This window comes from Danio rerio, chromosome 17 (genome assembly GCF_049306965.1).
Source record: "Danio rerio strain Tuebingen ecotype United States chromosome 17, GRCz12tu, whole genome shotgun sequence".
Classification (NCBI taxonomy): domain Eukaryota; kingdom Metazoa; phylum Chordata; class Actinopteri; order Cypriniformes; family Danionidae; genus Danio; species Danio rerio.
The window spans coordinates 55,750,001-55,757,815 of NC_133192.1; positions in this window are offsets into that span (position 1 = coordinate 55,750,001).

Below are 7,815 nucleotides of genomic sequence, written 5' to 3' on the forward strand. Positions count from 1 at the left end.
TATTTTTTCCCCTCTTCTTGGTGCTGAGCATAGTCCTAATGCAAACCAAATGCTTGATCACAATAGTTTATGCACATGAGTGTCTGTTAAATACAGCTGAAAGTAATTATGAGCCTATAGAGTACATCAGTTCAAGTTTCATCATGATATTAAGCAACCCCAGGTGCGTTAAGGTGCTCAAACCGATCTTTCTAAGAGTGCTTTCACATCTGTAGTTCGCTGCATTTTATCCGTACCAAGGGCAATAAATGACTTTGTAGCATTTTCTGCCGTCTTTGGGTTGTTTTCACACCACACTGATTGCTTTTGTCCGAACCAGTTGAAAAGAACCAAAATGCAGTCATTTGACAAAAGCCACATCACAGCCAGATGTAGTTGAACATATTTCCTAAACTGCCATTCGATTGGTCAGAATTCACTTGCAGTAAAATGCCAATGGAACTCCCGCAAGAAAACAGTTAGACACAAAATGTTGCTTTTTACTATGGAGGTATGACTGAGCTGGCTGATTGTATCCCTGCTCATAGTATACTAGTTCGTATACATCACTTTAGACCAGTGGTTCTCAAACTTTTTTCATCTAGTGCCACCTCAGAAAAAAAATGTCTCTCCAAGTACCACCAAAATGAGCAGTATTGAAATACAATAGCCTATTAGGCCCAGTAAAGCAGCTACACCTCTGCACAGTTAAAAAAAACGTGGCAGATTACCTCAGAATTATAGGCTATATGTCATATTATATACATCATTTTTGATAAATTTTGAAATGTGTGTAGCATATACATGAAATATTTAATTTCTCCGCGTACCACTAGGGGTATACGTACCACAGTTTGAGAACCACTGCTTTAGACAAACTATACATTTCGAGAATGAAGTGCGGCTGGAAAACAATGTTGTAATTAGGGTTGTAACAATATACCGGTATGACGGTTTACCACGATTTGAACGTGCACGATTATCATACCATGAACAATTGCATATCAACGGTTTTAACCCTTAAAGACCGAGACAGCCGCCCGCGGCTAAAAATAAGTATTGCTCTTAAATGTTTAATAACTTTTGATCCGCTGATCCGATTCATACAATTCAAAGATTGGCATAAAGAAGAGAATCTCAGCTTTCCAGTGCCGTATCACATAATATTCGCGGACTTTCAGAGGCTCCGGAATCAGTGCGGTTACGTCATCAACATTTGACAACGCTGATTTGACAAAGAAACGCTCGTCACTGTGTCTCCGGACAAATCAGACATGATACATTGATGCATTGTCCCTCCTCCATGCCCAGATTGGTTCAAACTCGCTATATCACAACCAATAAGCATAGGTTTCGCTTTTGTTTGTGGACCAAGCTTTTTGAACAACACGGAATGAGAGATAGGCATACATTTATGCGCGGCTAAATAAAACGCAAAAAAAAAGTTTTGCGTGAAATAATTCTCATACTAAGTACTTTTGCATGCACAGCAGCACAGAAACATGACAAAACAGTGACACAGCAAAGACGAACTGCTGCTCTTTCTGTTTTCAAAAGACGCAAATGAAGATGCAGCTGTTTGTCTGCATTGCATACAACCATATCCAAATCCATGCTGGCACATAGAACCTAAGGATGTTCCATATTGAATCTAGTTTCGTTATGTAACTATTTATAGTATAGTAAATATTTATATCTATTTTTTACTGAGGATTTGCACCATGTTTATTTGGACTTTATTTGGACTTTGACACATTATTTATTATTTTCTTATTTTTATTTGTTCATTGTAAGTGGTGTTGTTTATAGTAACTAAAAATATATTATTTGGAAAAAGTCAAATTTGCTTCACTGTTCTATTATTTTGTAACATTTGTAACATACCGTATACCGCGAAACCGTCAAACCGTGGTATTGTTTTAGACGATTATCATACCGTGAAAAACTCATACCGTTACAACCCTAGTTGTAATGCATTGTACACCGCGAAGGTGCATCGCACGTCACTTCAGGATGAGGCGTGAATTAGTTTTGCTAAACTGCGACATGGTCATCTTCCGGAAATATTACCAACGATCCATCAGGTAATGTTTTTCTCTCTCTTTCTCTTTCTGTTGGTAAAGCGCTGTGAAGAAATATTTTTCCTCCATATTCCATAATGCACAGCGCATCAGCCTACGGCAGCTGGATTAGTCCAAAAAGGCGCTGTACTTTTTGCGGTTGGGTCTTTTTTAGTTCGGATCATATTCTCACCACAAACAAACCGCTCCAGGGTTCATTTGAAAGCATACCGAGACCACCACTTTAAGGAGGTCTAGGTACGCTTTCTTGGTCCACTTTTGGTGCACACTCGAGAATGATAGCTATATTCACATCTCCCCAAACGAACCGCACCAAGAGGGAAAACAAACTCTAGTGCAATTCAACCAAACTATATAAGGCAGGTGTGAAAGCACCCTTAAGATCTTAAGTTCAACATGCAATTCTGCCATTTGGCCATCTAGACAAAAAAGCTAAATAATTCCAGTAGCATAATCAGCCAGATGAATTCATGAATAAAGATTAATTAAAAAGTATATACAGTACTAGGGGTGTAACGATAAACAGAAGTCATGGCTAGGTAGGTATCTCAGTTTTGAGGTCATGGTTCAATATATAAGCAACAAATCAAAAGTGCTTGCTTTTTTCTGTTTATAATCTACAGGCAGAAGTGTCACATGTGTCATAATCAGCTGAAAAGTTTCTTGTTATACAAAATAAATGAAATGATGGAAATCAAATTGTGAGTAGGGCGATGCAGTGGTGCAGTATTTAGTGCTGTCGCCTCACAGCAAGAAGGTCGCTGGGTTGCTGGTTCGAGCCTCAGCTCAGTTGGCATTTCTGTGTGGAGTTTACATGTTCTCCCTGCATTTGCGTGGGTTTCCTCCGGGTGCTCCGGTTTCCCCCGCAGTCCAAAGACATGTGGTACAGGTGAATTGGGAAAGCTAAATTGTCCGTAGTGTATGAGTGTGTGTGAATGTGTGTGGATGTTGAGATGGATTGCGGCTGGAAGGTCATCCGCTGCGTAAAAACTTGCTGGATAAGTTGGCGGTTCATTCCGCTGTGGCGACCCCGGATTAATAAAGGGACTAAGCCGACAAGAAAATGAATGAATGAATGAAATAGTGAGTAAAGAAAAGGCACAGGCTAATGTGAAAACCGTATATTTCCCTTGTTTTTCTATGTCTTTCTGGTTTAAGGATGTGTACACTTGCATCTTTTTGGTTTGTGTATGGATAATTCTTTCACAAAATACAGCAAATTGTCCCACAAGTCAGTAATAGGAATAGTTGGATTAAAGTGTTTAGATGTCTATACTGAACTTCAATAATGCCAATAAAATAGAAATACTTCACGTCATAATTCGATTTGTGTTTACTTCAATTATGACTTTAGGTCATCAAAAATCGGTTTATATGGTACTCTTAATCGTGACTCTTAAGACACATTAATGTGCCCAAATGTAAATAAACTGTTTTCACAATACTGATAGCTATTCGAATCAGAGAAAGCACATGAAGTGAGCAAAGGCCACTTCAATTTTGAAGCCCTTCTCCTTTACACTCGGTTTTAAAGGCCAAGAGAAAGGGGTAGGAGTACAAAAACACAATTGGGATTGGGCCTTAAAGTCAGTAAGTGTAGTCTCTCGGATGAGATCCTAAACCGCGCTCCTGACTCTCTGTGGTGATTAAAAATCCCATGCTGAAAGAACAATATTTTATCCACTTATGGAGGAGGCGTGAATTAATTTAGCTAAACTGCAACATGGTCATCTTGCGGAAATACTACCAACGATCCATCAGGTAATGTTTTCCTCTCTCTCTCTCTCTGTTGGTAAAGCGCTGTCAACAAATATTTTTCCTCCATATCCCATAATGCACAGCGCAATTAGCTTAATTAGTCCAACACGCGCAGTACTTTTTGCGGTTGGACCTGTTTCAGTACGGATCATATTCTCACCACAAACGAACCGCTCCATTTCAAGCAGGTCTCGGTACGCTTATTTGGTCTGCTTTTGGTGCGCACTCGAGTATGATTGCTGCATTCTCACATGCCCAAACGAACCGTACCAAAAGGGAAAACGAACTCTAGTGCGATTCAATCGAACTAAATGAGGCAGGTGTGAAAGCACCCTTAAAAATCCGACTGGCTGGAAGTTGTGACCTTTCTTTTGTCTTGTGTTTCTGCATTACTTTTACCATTCTCTTTAAACAACGCCTTGTTGCATGCTACCATTTGTCGGTCATATACTCATGCAAACATACATGAGCACCAAGGCAACAACCTACCCACCTTTCTGACCACCCAGGGGTGTCCAATGCTAGTCCTTGAGTGCCATCATCTTGCAAGCTTTATCTTCCGAGTTTTACCAGCTGTTTAACATAGCTGCTTGAAAAATTAAGGCAGAAGACCTTGATTGCCTTTGTTCAAGTTTGATTGGGACAGGGGCTAAACTCTGCAAGGCAGTGTGCTACAACAGGGACTGGACATCCCTACTCTTTCAGAATAAACACTCTTTAATTCAAACAAGATGGAGGAAGTCGGACTCAGTGTGTGAGCTTGTCCCGCACCAGAGGCCATTCTAGTTCCAGAAGCTGCGTCCTTCCAGCTGATCTCAGATCAGCTCCTCATGAGTTTACTGCAGCTGCTCCAGCTCTCTGCGTGCATGCATATCTGTCTGGTCTGGCTGTATTCCTGGCTGTGTCGTCTGATCCAGTTCCTGTATCTGTCTGTGTCTCTCTCTCTCCAGGCCACAGTCCCCCGAGTGTCTCGACAGCCCATGTTCTGGAGTCTTGTTTTTGAGGCTTCCTCGGTCATCACTCCTGTGTCTGGATCTTCAGTTTCAGTCCAAGTGTCATGCCTTGACAATGTGACTCATTTGGGACAGTTCACCCCAAAATGAAAATTGACTCACTATTTATTCTCCCTCAAGTGGTTCCATACATTTATGAGTTTCTTTTTTATTTCAAACACAAAAAAAATGGATCCAAAATGAAACAAAAAGTATTTCAGGGGTAATCAATGTGGGGTAACACTTGATAAAAACAGCCTGCAGAAACACTTTGACATTCTCCCTTTGTACATGTCATCAGGGAAGCAAAGCTCTGCCCATTAATGACAATCTCTCCCTCTTTAGCATAAACAACCCTTGGTGAAAAGCAGTCGTCTGCCATTTGAGCTTTAAATCTACTACAAAGGTGTGTATCCGCTTGTTAAGTGTGATGTCACGCGAAGCAGCTTTCGGGTCCAAGCGCTTTATTCAACTGAATGGGGAGACTCATGAAATGGTAATAATAAACGTTTACAAAGCGATTTAATGCTTTTGAAAATCACGATCGCAGTATATATGTCCATGCCTAATATCCGATGGCCAGAAAGTGATTAAGTTTTTTTATAAATTGTAAAATTTTTGGTGTTTGTTATGCAGCAAGCCCAGAGACACTATGATTTTATATAAAATTAACTTTAATGTGTGATAGGAATAAAACGTGATCATAAACGAATGATTTCTCCACTCAAATGAATGGCGGCTTGGACCCGGAAACAGTTTTACATACGTCACCAACACGTCCCCACTTAACAAGCGGATAGCTCCACCAGGGAGCAAAATCTCGTTTGAATTTAAAGCGTTAGTCACCAAAATGGGCCGATTAGGATCAAAGCCTTAAAGCAGGAGTCTCAAACTGCTGGCCCACGGGCCATTTACGACCTGCCCACCTTCTCCTTCCAGCCCACAACTAAGATGAAAAATATAACGAGTTTTAGCCCGTCAAAACATATATTTTTTAACCTCTATCATCGTTGAACAGTCGTGTCTAGTCACTTCTGGTTTTGACCCGCCATCTAGTCGACATTTAAAGTACAGTATTCAGATTCATTTTTTCTCAGTGTACGGTTGAGAGTAACACACATGCATTTTAATTCTGTGGCTGATTTAAACATTAAAATATATGTCCGTAAGTGCTCTATTTTTACTAAAGCTATATGTTTTGTAAATATTCAAGGGTCATTTGATTATCATCAGTTTTATACCACGTATTTTGTTGTACAAATACTTCTTCATGGCTTAAACGTTATGCTGGTAGTGTAAATATGATTATTTGGCTAATATTTGATTCAAATGGTCTCATTTAATAGATTTTCTTCATATGCTTATTATTTATTCATTCATTAATTTTCTTGTCGGCTTAGTCCCTTTATTAATCCTGGGTCGCCACAGCGGAATGAACCACCAACTTATCCCACAAGTTTTTACGCAGCAGATGCCCTTCCAGCCAAAACCCATCTCTGGGAAACATGCACACACAAATTCACACACACACTCATACACTACGGACAATTTAGCCAACCCAATTCACCTGTACCTCATGTCTTTGGACTGTGGGGGAAACCGGAGCACCCGGAGGAAACCCACGCAAAGGCAGGGAGAACATGCAAACTCCACACAGAAACGCTAACTGAGCCGAGGTTCGAACCAGCGACCTTCTTACTGTGAGGCAACAGCACTACCTACTGCGCCACTGCCTGGCATACTTATTAATATTTGCGTAAAACAATGTACATTAGTAAACTTGTACTGCTAGTTGAATTGAACTTTTAAAGTAAATGTGAATATGTACATACTTTTTCCCTCTTTGTTGTAGTTAAAAAAAAAAGAAAGATACTGAGAAGAACAATCGCCAGTTAAGTCACTTAAGTTACCCAATCTGCTTTCTGCTATTCTTAGACTATTGGGACAATACAACTGCTTGGGACAGAATAATAATTATTTTGGCAATTATTTATAGTGTAATTCCACCTGTCCTTCTCCCCCCAGAGCTGATCCTGAACCAACAACCTTCCGCCTGGGAGTCGGTTGCTCTACCAAGGAGGCTAAAGACCATGGCATCTAGCATCTGTCGCTAGAGCACCTTTAGAGGTAGGAGGAGTGAGGTTTACCTGCACAGGACTTACTAGCTAACCTCCGTTACACTTACCCCCCTAAACCTCTCTCCCATCCGGGTCACGGCGCCAATTTTACCCCGCAAGTCCTACTCCACCCAACCCTCTCCGACTGGTATCGAATCGGCAACCTTCCGATTGGGAGTCGGTTGCTCTAACAAGGAGGCTAAAAAAAATTGCCTCTAGCGTCTTGTCGCCAGAGCACCTTTAGAGATCAGAGGAGTGAGGCTTACCTGCACAGCACTTACTAGCTGGCCTCCATTACAGTAGTATTTTTATAGCAATTTTAACTACCCTTTCAATACAACAAGAAACAAAAAGCTAGGGTTTTGACTGCATATACTATGTGGAAGAATGACCGAGTGTGTATCTAACGCTCGGCCATACAAACAACTACAGATATATGTCCGTAGCTGATGTGTGACACGATAAACTAACAGATTTGAGTTTTCCCTGGTGACAGGTAGTGCTTGAAATATAAACGTTGTGTCTGTTGTCCTAAGACGCATCAATTATGTCAGGTTTACACTTTTTTTTCTTGTACTTGAATGTTAAAACGGCCCCCCCCTGCCAATTTGAGTTTGAGACCCCTGCCTTAGGGCAGACATTCCAAGTCTCCTGGAAGTTGCAGGAGTATACCTGAAATGCATAGACACTCCCGGATGCCCACAAATGAATGATAATCTCCCGGAAATCGCGCGTCTCCTGCCCGGTCCTTAAATATGTTGCACACCCCTCTCTCCACTGCATCCCTACTAGCTCTTTAGGTACGTCGCGCGCAACTCACCCCCACCGTTCTTTAGGTACGTCGCGCGCAACTCACCCCCACCGTTCTTTAGGTACGTCACGCGCAAC